The sequence below is a fragment of the Dreissena polymorpha genome, chromosome 3, assembly GCF_020536995.1.
Source record: "Dreissena polymorpha isolate Duluth1 chromosome 3, UMN_Dpol_1.0, whole genome shotgun sequence".
Classification (NCBI taxonomy): Eukaryota; Metazoa; Mollusca; class Bivalvia; order Myida; family Dreissenidae; genus Dreissena; species Dreissena polymorpha.
The window spans coordinates 142488820-142504151 of NC_068357.1; the positions used below are offsets into that span (position 1 = coordinate 142488820).

Genomic DNA, 15332 nt, shown 5'->3' on the forward strand with positions numbered 1-15332 from the left:
TAGATTTATCAGTAAAATGATAAGAATTAAATAGTATTTAGAAACAGACTATGCCTAAACAAGGGACAAAATTGTCACAAAACCAGGTTTTCAGTTGCAAAAAGTCTGATAAAGGGAGACAATTCAAAATGTGTATTGTTAACCCCCTTGTGTAAAATTGACCTTGATTTCAATTAGAAAACAAGGACTGTTTGAAAAACATGCATGCCCCCCCATATGGGCTGTCAGTTGTAGTGGAATCCATTGTGTGAATACGTTTTTTGTCACTGTAACCTTGACCTTTGACCGAGTGACCTGAAAATCAATAGGGGTCATCTGCCAGTCATGATCAATGTACCTATGAAGTTTCATGATCCTAGGCCTAATTATTCTTTAGTTATCATCCGGAAACCAGTTTACTGTTTCGAGTCACTGTGACCTTGACATTTGACCTAGTGACCTGAAAATTGATACAGGTCATCTGCCAGTCATGATCAATTTACCTATGAAGTTTCATGATCCTAGGCGTAAGAATTCTTAAGTCATCATCCGGAAACCATTTTAATGTTTCGAGTCACTGTGACCTTAACCTTTGACCTATTGACCTGAAAATCGATAGGGGATCATCTGCCAATCATGATCAAAGTTCCTATGAAGTTTCATGATCCTAGACGTAAGCATTCTTGAGTAATCATCCGGAATCCATTTTACTGTTTCGAGTCACTGTGACCTTTACCTTTGACCTAGTGACCTGAAAATAAATATGGGTCATCTGCCAGTCATGATCAATGTACCTATGAAGTTTTATAATCCTAGGCGTAAGCATTCTTGAGTTATCATCCGGAAACCATTTTACTTTTTCCAGTCACTGTGACCTTGACCTTTGACCTAGTGACCTGAAAATCAATAGGGGTCATCTGCCAGTCATGATCGATGTACCTATGAAGTTTCATGATCCTAGGACAAAGTGTTCTTGAGTTATCCGGAAACCATTTTACTATTTCAAGTCACTGTGACCTTGACCTTTGACCTAGTGACCTGAAAATCAAAAGGAGTCATCTGCCATTCATGATCAATGTACCTATGAAGTTTCATGATCCTAGGCCTAAGTGTTCTTGAGTTATCATCCTTTCATTATTACATTGTTGTTTCAAAATCAATCTATTTTTAGTTGTGGCGACCTTGATCTTGGAGATATTGACGTAATTCTTTAATGCAACACACCGTCCAATAATGGTGAACAAATGTGCCAAATGATTTGAAAATGTCACAATGAATGACATAGTAATGGCCCAGACAATCTCATTTATGGCCCTTTTTTACCTTCAAACTCAAATTGTGACCTTGACCTTGGAGATGTCGACGTAATTCTTTCGCGCGACACACCGTCTCATGATGATGAACAAATGTGCCAAATGATTTTAAAATCTGACAATGAACGACAAAGTTATGGCCCGGACAAGCTCATTTATGGCCATTTTTGACCTTCAAACTCAAATTGTGACCTTGACCTTGGAGATATCGAAGTAATTCTTTGCGCGACACACCGTCTAATGATGGTGAACAAATGTGCCAAATGATTTTAAAATCTGACAATGAATAAGAGAGTTATAGCCCGGACAAGCTTGTTCCGCCCGCCCGCCAGCCCGCACGCCCGCCAGCCCGCCCGCCCTCCCGCCGACATTCGCCAATCTCATAACCAGTTTTTTTCTACTAAAAACCTGGTAAAAAATGAAAGATATAGCACTGATTATTATTTAATAATTATTTATAAATTATTTAATATAAGTTATATTAGTAAAAGATATGCTACATTAAAGTGCCATCACAATATTTTAAGCATATCTATTTTTACAAGATTTCGTTGTTGTTAACTATAGTAACACTAAGTGTGCACAGTTTACATTTTAAAATCTGTATCTGGGTAAACATTTCTACTGTATGCATACTTACTTTTCCATTTTATTTTCCCTGCAACAAAAAGCATCACCATGTCATGCATACAATAGGCCAAGTATGGATGATTAGTTTATGAAAATGCAAAGAGAACAAAAAGCTGTCGCAGACAGTGCACAATAAGAATTTGTGATTGTGCTTAGAAGCTTTCATAAGTTATTTTAAACAAAGGGCAATGACTCATTTTTAATCTGCTATCTCAAAACCTTCACAGTATACACAGTAGTTGGATATATTAATTTTATTCTGATTTTTTAAATGAAAATCACCTACAAAATGAAGAGTTGAAGGAGGCGCAGTGGAGTGTTGCAAATGGAAAATTCAAGCATGGGTTGACTCCTACCAGTTTAATATCTCTAACCTTTCAACAGGGGAAAATAAATTAAAGTAATCAGGCATGGTAATTTATTTAAGAGCTACAACACAGAAAACACTCACTTCAGTTTTTGGACATCAATGACAGGCAGATCTTTGGTGAATACCTGAAACAAGCCAGTATCCTTACATAATAGATCACTTGCATGCAGAATACAACTGGCAAACAAATCACGTTTTTTGTCAGAGTACTAGACAAAATTTAGCAAAGAGTGTCATTTACTAAGCATTGTCTCAAACAGTCATAGTAAGTAGTTTTGGAAACATTGACTCAAACAGTCATAGTAATTAATTTTGGACAATCAGGAGAAGTTCACATTCCACAAATCCCATTTTAACCCTTTTCCCCATAAGAAGCAAAGTGAAAATGGCTTTTGCAACCAGCATAAAACCAGAACAGCCTGCGCGTTAACTCGCAGTCTGTTCAGGTTTAATTCTGCTAGCTGCTCATCAGTATCTAAGGGTTGGCAATGAAGCCTTTACAACTTTAATCTAGTAAGAATGGTCTTCAATTAAATGTAACTTTCTATGGGTATACACATGTGTCAAAATACTTATCTAAGTGGTAAAGTGTTAATACCATAGGGTATGTACTGTGTTTACTGACACACAAACACAGCTTTACTGTACTTTACTAATGTGTACTAAAATACTTTCAGCTACTACCTGCATACATTTTATCATACAAGCAATCTTTAATTTATCAGTAATTAAGTATTTAAAACCGCAATAATGTAATCAAATCAGCTAAGTTTTGTTCAACATAATATTAAGGCTTAAGAAAAACTGCATCGAATCTAAAATGATCTCGTAATATCAAAATTATTTGTTTGTTTTGGCTTGACTATCCACAATCTCACATAAAACAAGAGATTTGTTTGTCAGAAACACAATGCCCCCTATTGCGCCGCTTTAAAGCCATAAATTTGACCTTTGACCTTGAACGATGACCTTGACCTTGACCTTTAGCCACTCAAAATGTGCAGCTCCATGAGATACACATGCGTGCCAAATATCCAGTTGCTATCTTCAATATTCAACAAGAGATGTGTTTGTCAGAAACACAATGCCTCCTTATGCGCCGCTTTGATTTTTTTTTTACCTTTGACCTTGAAGGATGACCCTGACATTTCACCACTCAAAATGTGCAGCTCCTTGAGATCATATGCATGCCAAATATCAAGTTGCTACGTTCAATATTGCAAAAGTTATGAAGAAGGCTAAAGTTTTGGTTAAAGTTTTGGACACACACACACACGGACACATACAATGACTGACAGGCCAAAAACAATATACCCCCGATCTTTGGATCCGGGGGCATAAAAGGTTATGACCAAACTTTAACAAAGGTTAAAGTTTTAGGAACGAAAAATACAATGATATTTGACCTTTGACCTTGAAGTATGACCTTGACCTTGACTTTTCACCACTCAAAATGTGCAGCTCCATGAGATACACATGCATGCCAGATATGAAGTTGCTATCTTCAATATTGCAAAAGTAATAAAAGTTTAACCAAGGTTAAAGTTTTGTGACACACACATACAATGACTGACTGACACAATGACAGACAGACAGACAGGCCAAAAACAATATACCCCCAATCTTTCGATTCGGAGGCATAAAAACATAATTTTGTTTCATGCATTGCTCGCAAGGGAAGTTGCGCTTAAAAAAACAAATTTTATATAATATACTAGTATATATATTATAAAAAAAAATAATTGCGCAACTTCCCCCTGTGACTTGACAGACATCATGGAAATACATCTACTTTGCGGTGAGGCCGCCTCTTTACAGCCAACTTTAGCCGTATCCTATATAGCAAACAAAAACGAATCCATTCTAGACTCGACGGTTTACACCGTGTTGTTTTCTGTAATGTGTTGCCGAAATCACAGGAATCAGTATCATAAATTTGCCCCCCCCCCCCCCGGGACCCTACACCCCTCCGAGCTTACCCCAGGGGTTCCAGATTGTTAAATGTACACCTATTGTGTATGGTTTGACTTTTCAACAAAGGATATTGACAAAAATACACAGTTTGAAAAAATAACCCTTGTATAGGTATTATATATACGTAATATTTGCCAGTCATGATCATTGTACCTATGAAGTTTCATGATCCTAGGCATAATCGTTCTTGAGTTATCATCCAGAAACCATTTTACTATTTCAGGTCACCGTGACCTTGACCTTTGACCTAGTGACCTGAAAATCAATAGGGGTCATCTGCGAGTCATGATCATTGTACCTATGAAGTTTCATGATCCTAGGCTTAAGCCTTCTTGAGTTATCATCCAGAAACCATTTTACTATTTCAGGTCACCCTGACATTGACCTTTGACCTAGTGACCTGAAAATCAATAGGGGTCATCTTCGAGTCATAATCAATGTACCTATGAAGTTTCATAATCCTAGACATAAGCGTTCTTGAGTTATCATCTGTAAACCATTTTACTATTTCGGGTCAGCGTGACCTTGACCTTTGACCTGGTGACCTGAAAGTCAATAGGAGTCATCTGCGAGTCATGATCAATGTACCTATGAAGTGTCATGATCCTAGGCCTAAGCTTATTTGAATTATCATCCGGAAACCATTTTACTATTTCGGGTCATCGTGACCTTGACCTTTCACCTAGTGACCTGAAAATCTATAGGGGTTATTTGCGAGTCATGATCAATGCATCTATGAAGTTTCATGATCCTAGGCATAAGCGTTCTTGAGTTATCATCCGGAAACCATTTTACTGCTTTAGGTCACTGTGACCTTGACCTTTGACCTAGTGACCTGAAAATCTATAGGGGTTATTTGCGAGTCATGATCAATGTATCTATGAAGTTTCATGATCCTAGGCATAAGCTTTCTTGAGTTATCATCCGGAAACCATTTTACTATTTCGGATCATCGTTACCTTGACCTTTGACCTAGTAACTTGAAAATCAAAAGGGCTCATCTGCGAGTCATGATCAATGTACCTATGAAGTTTCATGATCCTTGGCATAAGCGCTCTTGAGTTATCATCCGGAAACCATCAGGTGGACGGACGGACCGACATGAGCAAATCAATATAACCCCTCTTCTTTGAAAGGGGGGATAATGAAAATACTGCCCCCCTCCCAGCAGCCATATTATTCAACTGACTGGAACCATTTTTGAACTCAACTCTCGTATCAAGGAAACAAATGTTCTGAGCACATTTCATGAAAATTGGGCCAAAAATGTGACTTCTACTGTGTTCACATGTTTTCACTTTATACATATAGAGAAAAATGCCCCACCCACTGGCGGCCATGTTATTTCACCGATCCCGACCATTTTCATACTCGTCCGAGATATCAATAAAACCAATGTTTTGACCAACTTGCATGATGATTGGGCAAAAATTGTGACTTCTAGAGTGTTTACAAGGTTTCTCTATAGCCAAATAGGGAAAACTGCCACTATATACATATAGAGAAAAATGCCCCGCCCACTGGCGGCCATGTTTCTTCACCGATCTCGACCATTTTCGAACTCGTCCGAGACATCAATTGAACCAATGTTTTGACCGACTTTCATGATGATTGCGCAAAATTGTGACTTCTAGAGTGTTTACAAGGTTTCTCTATAGCCAAATAAGGAAAACTGCCCCGCCCACTGGCGGCCATGTTTTTCAACGGATCAAAACCACTTTTGAACTCAACCAAGATATCATTAAGACAAACATTTTGACAAAGTAACATGAAGATTGGGCATGAAATGTGACTTCTACAGTGTTTACAAGGTTTTTCTTTTTTTTGACCTAGTGACCTAGTTTTTGACCAGGCACAACCCAGTTTTGAACTTGGCCGAGATTTCATTGGAACAAAGCTTCTGACCAAGTTTCATGAAGATGGGACAAGAAATGTTTACGAGCAAATGTTTACGGACGGACGGACATACCACTGACAAAGACTGGTCACAAAAAATTAGTTCTTCTTGTGAAAAATGCACTTCATCAGAAAATAAGTAACCATTACAGCATTTTAATTGTGTTTTAAGAACATTTTAATTGGGTTTTAAGTGTATTTTCAAATAATTTAATGGACTTTTTTGAAGAAAAAAAACCAAAAACAGAAAATGTACACACAAGTGTATTAAATTTGCATTAAATACATTTTTATATACATACATGTACCAAAAACCTATTTATGAGCAGTAGTTCGAAAATGGTTTACTTATGGTTGAAAAAATGCATTGTTTTTTGCTATTATTTCAAAATATAGCTACCCATCCAGTTCAATATTCAACCGTAATGTTAAATTATACACACTACATGTATGTGAAGTTGGAATAACATATTTTCAACAATTATAATGTGCTATTTTACCTATTGTGTTTATTTATTTTACCACATTATAAGTAAAATAGATACTTGCATATACAAAGTCATTTCATGCTCTGAATGTATTTTTGTAAAATTCTGTTTATACTTTCTGTATTATTAGTACTTTTCTTATGTTTTATTTATTAACAGTGATGGTATTTTTATTATTTTCTTTGTATTTTTAAACTGTGTTCATGCACACATCCTGATTCCACAGGGTTTCATTTTTTTAGGATTTAAGAAAAAGGCAAATTAAACACCCAGTGAAATCAATTAACATGATACAATTATATATGCAAGAGTCTACATGTATTTTACTTATATTTTGTACAAATTAGTAACAGGTTAAACTGCATCTAATGCAGTTTTCAAACAAGAGGACCATGATGGCCCTGTATCGTTCCACTGCTGAAAAAAAGGCTGAAACAAATATTGTGCAAATACTTAAATATAAGCCCTATTTAAGCACATGTACACTTTTGTGACCCCCTGGGCTGGGTCAAATGTAACCCCAGGGGCATAATTTGAGCAAACTTTGTAGAAGACTACTTTATCTCACTACATACATAGGGATTTCAATAGACGCAGAATCCTGCGTTTTGACGCGAGCAAATTAAAAATAATTTGTTTTTTACGTAACCCTTTTTTGTGCCGTGCGTCATTTTGACGCATCGAAAATTTGACCCGTGCGTCAGTCAGTTAGCATCTCGAGTTACAAGGTAATATAATCCCGCTGTGCTCCTATTAAATTGAAATTAATGTTTCAGTATTTTTAATTCGGTCTATAATCGAGAGAATACCCCGGGCGTTGTTTATCTTATCTCATCTCTTCCAATACACATGTCACCGTCTAAATCGTGCGTGCGCACTAACTGGGTAGCCGCAGCGACTACGTGATGATTGATTAACCATCCGATAATTGCAGGGTTTTTTGCAGACTTTGCAGGCGGCACGGTTAAAGAAAGTCGGCAAAAATAATTAAAGAAAAAACAAAATTGATCTATTAATTACTTAGATCCACTATTAAGTCCAGCGAGTCTTGTCAGTTTGTAAACACACCGATAATTACGAGTAACACCCATCTTATATAAACTGGAAGCACAGTTCATTTTTTTTTATACTAACAAGTCCTAAAACTATACATAAACATTAAGAAAACACATTTCTTTGATTAGATATAAATTATCCGAGTAGAATTAAATTGCTATGTCATGACCTTCGACATTGTAAATGGCGGACGTATTGACTATTGTAAATTAACATTCAACCCGCGTTCAATTCAAAAAATGGTGATTCAATAATGGAGAAAGCATTAACTGGATTTAACAAACATTTGATAAGGTTTGTTAAACCAGATAACAACAAGGAAAATTTGGATTATTAAAGTTAAACTACTACTGGAATAAGGCATTCTTAAGTGTATATATTTCGGACATGTATAGTATTCGGATAAAACTAGATGTTCCATTCATTTAGATAGTGTTTCTGTACAAAAGCTAGCATAGGGATGATGATAATATAATGAGGATAAATATGTGATGAAAAGGTGCTACCGGTACATATCTTAATTTACTTACATGTGTCTTAAAGGACTAAAATGTGTTATGATGAAGTAGATTTTAATGAGCATTTATTGTTTTTACAAATAAACATAGTACATGTATAGTGATAGAAATAATAAAAGTTGTAAAATGAACATTTTGTTTTTGAAAAACTTAAAAGACGATATTGTTCTCACAAATTATTAATATTTTGTCCTTATTTGTGTGTACCAATTCATTAAAATATGTTGTGTTATGTATCATGGTATTTTTATTTAATAAAGCAGTATAACTTTTTAAGATATTGTGTTTCTCTAAGAGCATATTTTTATCTAAACAAATGAATATTACAGACAAAAACACAATTAACGCGCTTCAAAATGACCCCAGCATTTTTCAATTTGACTCCTCAAAATTTCAGTCCAGGAGTCATTGACTCCTGGTTTTTTAAACCTATTGAAATCTCTGATACAAAATATGGTAGCCCTAGGTCCTAGAGTTAATGACAAGAATATTTTTAAAAATTTCACAAAATAAGCAAGATCTAAGCGTATATTATGTTCAATTGTGTGACCCGCGGGTCAGGGTCAAATTTGACCCAAAGGGCATAATTTAAACAAACTTGGTAGAGGACTATAAGATGTTACTGCATACCAAATTTGCCTCAATTTTAATTTGGTAGCCATAGTCCAAATGTTTTTCGACAAGAAGATTTTTAAAGAGTTCACAAAATAGGCGCTTTATAAGTGTTTATTCAATTTTGTGACCCCCAGGGGCAGGGTCAAAGTTGACCCCAGAGGCATTATTTGAAAAATTTGGTAGAGGTTAATTAGATGTCACTACATACCAAATTGTGTAGCCCTATGCCCAATGGTTATGGACAAGTAGATTTTTAAAGTTTTCACAAAATAGGCCCCATATAAGCGTATGTTCAGTTTTGTGACCCCCCCCCCCCACCCGGGCAGGGTCAAATTTGACCCAAGGGGCATCATTTGAACAAACTTGGTAGAGAACTATTAAATGTCACTACATACAAAATTTGGTAGCCCTGTGCCTTATGGTTAAGGACAATATGATTTTTTAAACTTTTCACAAAATAGGCACTATATAAGCATATTATTATAATCGATTTTGTGGCCCCCAGGGCAGGGTCAAATATGACCCCTGGGCATAATTTGAACAAACTAAGTAGAGAACTATACAATGTCACTACATACCAAATTGTGTAGCCCTAAACCTAATGGTTATGGACAAGATTTTGTTTTAAGTTTTCATAAAATAGACATTATATAAGCATATGTTCAATTTTGTGACCCCCAGGGCAGGGTCAAATTTGACCCCAGGGATAAAATTTGAACAAATTTGGTAGAAGACTATAAGATGTCAATACATATCAAATTTGGTAGCCCTATGTCATACAGTTATGAACAAGAAGATTTTTTATGTTTTCACAAAATAGGCCTAATATTAGCATATGTTCAATTTTGTGACCCTCGGGGCAGGGTCAATCTTGACCCCAGGGACATAATTTGAGCAAACTTGGTAGAGGGCTATAAGATGTCACTACATACCAAATTTGGTAGCCCTAGGCACAATGGATATGGACAAGAGATTTTTTAAGTTTTCACAAAATAAGCACTTCATAAGCATATTTTCAATTGTGTGACCCCCGGGGCAGTTTCAAATTTGACCCAGAGGCATAATTTGAACAAACTAAGAAGAGAACTATTACATGTCACTACATACCAAATTTGGTAGCCCTATGCCATACGGTTATGGACAAAAAGATTTTAAAGTTTTCACAAAAAAGGCCTTATATAAGCATATGTTCGATTTTTTTACCCTCGGGCAGGGTCAAACTTGACCCCAGGGGTATAATTTGAACAAACTTGGTAGAGGACTATAAGATGCCACTACATACCAAATTTGGTAGTCCTAGGCCCAATGGTTATGGGCGGGAAGATTTGTAAAGTTTTCACAAAATAGACCCTATATAAGCATATGTTCAATTTTGTGACCCCGGGGCAGGGTCAAATTTGACCCCAGGGGCATAATTTGATCAAATTTGGTAGAGGACTATTAGATGTCTCTGCATACCAAATTTGATAGCCCTAGGCCCAATGGTTATGGACGAGAAGATTTTGAAAGTTTTCACAAAATAGGCCTTATATAAGCAATTTTTCAATTGTGTGACCCCCGGGGCAGGGTCAAATTTGACCACAGGGGCATAATTTGAACAAATTTGAAAAAGGTTCACCCCAGGAACATTCCTGACAAATTTCATTAGAATTGGACCAGTACTTTAGGAGAAGAAGATGTGTAAAGGAAAAGTGAACGCACGCATGACGGACACAGGACCATGACATAAGCCCCGCTGGCCTTTGGCCAGTGGAGCTAAAAACACTGTTTATTTCCAAATTGATGTCTTATTCCAATTTCACATAACCTTGTGTTCCTAGAATAATGAAGAAATACTGGAATCTCAAATTGTGTCATATAATTGCTTCTAATATCTTCATCAGCAGTAACCCTTCTCAAAATGAAATGTGCTTTTTACCAAAATATATATAGTCGAGCTAAAAATGCATTTTATCTGCAATTTTTAAAGTGAATCTTCTGCATTTTGATAACTTTATTGCATTAATTCTGCATTTTAAGAATCAGACGAAGTTTTGTCATGTTCCTTAAAATTTGGGAGTGTAATTTTCTTTTCTTTTTATAAAAAATCCACTTTTTCTTAGACAGTGGAGTTTTAATTTATTAAATGTATAAAGTGTATCTTTTCTAGGTTAGGACATATTTTTACTTTAGAAAAAAATAACTCATTCTTAAAAGCATTATAAGGTGTTTGCTAAAATTTAAATCAGTAAAAAAGTATTTTTTCCATTGTGGCCGTAGTACAATCAAAAAGTTCACCACATTTCAAACACTGTAGCTAATTAATAGAATTCTCCATGAAATGCTGACAACTTCAAACATCATTCTTTTTAAGTAAGTGCTTCTCCTGTGTTCTCTGTATTGCAATGCACTTTATAATTTAAAGTGCATTTAATAACATGTTGAACAAAAGATGGTAAAGTCAGAAGCTAAAGTGATATAATTCAAGATGCTTCATCTCTTAAAGATTCACGAACACAACATCCAGTTAAAACAGTTTTAACAACTTTATTCACAACAACAGTAAATATTTGTAATGGTTACAACAATCACCCAATAAATATTATTTATATAATTTTAAACAAATCTTACTTCATATGTGCAGAATTATTTCAATATCTGTGGAAAATATAGGGATATAGCGTAGCTGTACACACAATTTAAATGGAACATTTTAAGTACAAAAAGGGGGATTATTCAGCTAAATGCAGGTCAGAGATACGCAACTTGGTCACTGACCTCACATAACAACCCTGAATACATAAGTGCTTTTAATGAAAATCTGTAGTAGAAACAGTGATATAAGGATGTTGCATGTTTATCTTAATTTTAAAGACAGCTTATTATTCAAGGTTTAGTAAGTCGAGCTAAAATTAAATATATTTTTAACATTTAAGTTGAAAAAAAAACAACACTTTTTTCTTCAAGAGTTCTAGTTGTTTTTTAACTGCATGTGTGTAATATAACATATTCAGTATTATGGGTATTAGAGTCCCATCCACTGCTCCCAGGACTTGTGGCAGAATCCAACCTTCATGCACAATTGTTGTTGTACACGGACCGGAAACCTATGGAATGTATCATGTGGTTAAAATTACCAGTACATGATAAAGCATTTATATACATGATTTTATTAACAAGGGGTTTCGCTGTCGATCGCCATTGGCGCCAAATGGCGCTAACTTTTTAAAAGTGGCTTCTATTTTTTAAAAGTGGCGAATTTAAAAAAATCGGTAAAATCCTATCCGAAAATGTATACTGCGAATCAAAAGCACGCGACCGAGCATTAGCGGCCAGCGTCTGTCAGTTGTAAATATTGATTTACGACGATGTAAGCGACCTACAGTGGCACGTACTAAAAGGCGGATAAAAGAGCGGGTGATATAGCTCGGTCAGCTGCTGGAGCGTGCGCGTCGCGACCGAGGCGAGAGTCGCCCGCAGAAGATTTTCTCACCTGTACATATTTCCTTATAGAGGGGAACTTCTGCGGGTGGCTCTGCTAATCCAGCAGAGTCCGTCACCCTCGAGCCGGACGTCTTCTACACTGCTGGGATTGCTGTCTTCTCCAAGATGCAGCGGACTTGTCACCCGCTGTTTATCGTCGAGAGTTCGCCGGCCCGGACCTGCCAGAGGTCCCGCCTGAAGAGGGCCGGGGACGGCGGGACAGCAAGACCACCAGTGTGGGGGACATACGGGACGGACCTGGGTCTTGCGCATCTGCGCGAGGGGGAAGCCCAAGAACATCGAGGGGGTGGCTTTAAAGAGGGACCCCGGGGCGGCGGTACCTAGTGCGCTCAACGCGCTGGGGAAACCGTCTCGGGGATGAAGACGACGGCTGATGACAACAAGTGGGCCATAAAGGCGGAGCTGTGTGCTGCAGCGGTGCTGCGTTCAGACATGAATTTGTCTTTTGAGATTGTCTTACTACCAGTGCACATTAAGGTCTCATTGGCCACCGTGCACTGGTCTATTTGGATCTAAATTATTTCTTTGGCGAATACCCGGGAAGCCGGGGTAAATTTGACCTACTTTGGCTCTAAATTAATCTTTCTCCCCTGAAAGGTCACAGGGGCAGGTCGGGCTACTATAACCTCGTGAAGAGGCCAGTAGGACCTGTAAATAAACTCTGAAATACACACGCGGGTAATATAGGGTATATAGTAAAGAGCGGATAATATAGACAAAGAAGGATTATCGGAAAGAGCGGATGATATGAACAAAGAAGGACACAGCGGATGATATGATAAACAAAGACGGCAATATACCATAGTACACTGAATGGTGTGACTGGCTAACAAGAATTAGTATTTAAAATATGTTTGGCTATGATTCAATGAAAAAGGATGAAAACCAAGTTTTATTGCACATCCAATTTTAATAGAAGACATTACTTTATTGATAATAAACACATCAGTAATGTTAGATGTATAAAATGAATTACATTTTTATCCACAAAAGCATCATAATATACATATGATATAGGGTATATGATATAGGGTATATAGTAAAGAGCGGATAATATAGACAAAGAAGGATTATCGCAAAGAGCGGATGATATGAACAAAGAAGGAAACTGCAGATGATATATACAAAGAAGGAATCTGCGGATGATATATTTGATATAGGGTATATATTAAAGAGCAGATAATATAGTCAAAGAAGGATTGTCGGAGAGAGCGGATGATATGAACAAAGAAGGAAACAGCGGATGATATATACAAAGAAGGGATTTGAGAATATATGAATAATTTTTAAATTTGCGGACATTATGAATCTGCTGATGATATGAACAAATAAGGAAACTGTGGACATGATAAACAAAGACGGCAATATACCATAGTACACTGAATGGTGTGACTGGCTAACAAGACTTAGTATTTAAAATATGTTTGGCTATGATTCAATGAAAAAGGATTATAAGATTATTAATTTTTTGTAAAACCAAGTTTTATTGCACATCCAATTTTAATAGAAGACATTACTTTATTGATAATAAACACATCAGTAATGTTAGATTTATAAAATGAATTGCATATCTTTTTTCTGGGAAAAGTAAACAACAACTGTTAAGACTCCCTATTGTTATCATTAATACGCACCCTTAGTGTCCTTACTGAAGCTATTTAGCGCATTATCGATTATCGATTGCTCCTAATACACAAGAAATTGGCATGATATTTTAAACTAATTGTTGATAAGCTGATAATAATCTTGAGAACAAGTCACCCAGATCATTAAAGCGTTGCATAACGGTTTTACCAATATATGAATGAGATAACGTAAATATTAAACTTAACAAATTTCAAAGGAAATATTTTTTAATGACATCTTCACTAATTGCACATGCAAGTAAAAGTACATAAATGCTCTATGTATTATGTGCAGCAAATATGAATATGTAAACTTCATGAAAGAAAAAAAATGTATAATATATTTGTCGTTGTTTTAATTTTTTTGTTTTTTTCCGTTCAAATTAAGTCAAAAAACCGACATTCACAATATGTCGATGTAATCGCAATTCATATGCTCACTTATAAATGAATTAATTAATTCGATTTTTTGCTCACATTTCCACCAAAATGCATGGCTTATTGATAATTTTGTTTGATCATCCAAGTCTTACAAATTACCTGTTAATAAGTAAGGAACAATTAATTTGTTTAGAAGCAACTGTAGACAAATACTCAACATATCAACTTTTATTATGTTGTTAAGGTACCATGTCTGTTAAACGTTTGTAATTATTCACAGATTGATACTTGGATTTGTTGTGATCTGCTATAATGATTGACAGTTTTACCTTTAATTTTCATTAACAATTTTATGATTAAAGCCGCATATCACACCTTTAACAAACAGTAATGATTGTCAGTAAGTTGTACGGTTTAAGTTCCACTAACAAGTATATGATAAAAGCCACAGGTCACACCTTTATCAAACTGTAATGATCGTCAGTCAGTTGTACCTTTAGTTTACGTTAACAAGTATATGATCAAAGCCACATGTCACACCTTTAACCACCTGTAATGATAGAGTAAATGTCGACTGCGTATATATTTCGTAATAAATATTTATTATTAAAGCGTGTGTTTTTGTGTGTGTGTGCATAAATAGCGTCATTATGGCCATGATAATTGGACATTCACAGACTAAGTATCTCAAGTCGAGCACTTTGTGCCCAGTGTTCCAATACCCTGGATTTAAAGTGAAAGATTTCATGCGCGGTCACCTGGAATTTTACAAGCAGATTTATTAATTATTCATATTATCCGCAGTTTCCTTCTTTGAACATATCATCCGCCGTTTCGTTCTTTGTATATATTATCCGAAAATCCCTTCTTTATATATATCATCCGCAGATTTATTAATTATTCATATTGTCCGCAGTTTCCTTCTTTGTATATTTCATCCGCTGTTTCCTTCTTTGTTCATATCATCCGCTCTTTCCGATAATCCTTCTTTGTCCATATTATCC

At 36.0% G+C, this 15332-nt stretch overlaps 2 protein-coding genes across 2 annotated transcripts in view; one reads left to right on the top strand and one right to left on the bottom strand.

Moving 5' to 3' along the window:
• Positions 1 to 15332, bottom strand: part of LOC127871754 (uncharacterized) — a 343111-nt gene that overhangs the window by 126653 nt on the left and 201126 nt on the right. The gene's annotated exons all lie outside the window — the stretch shown is intronic.
• Positions 1 to 15332, top strand: part of LOC127871750 (tRNA (adenine(58)-N(1))-methyltransferase non-catalytic subunit TRM6-like) — a 188969-nt gene that overhangs the window by 96725 nt on the left and 76912 nt on the right. The gene's annotated exons all lie outside the window — the stretch shown is intronic.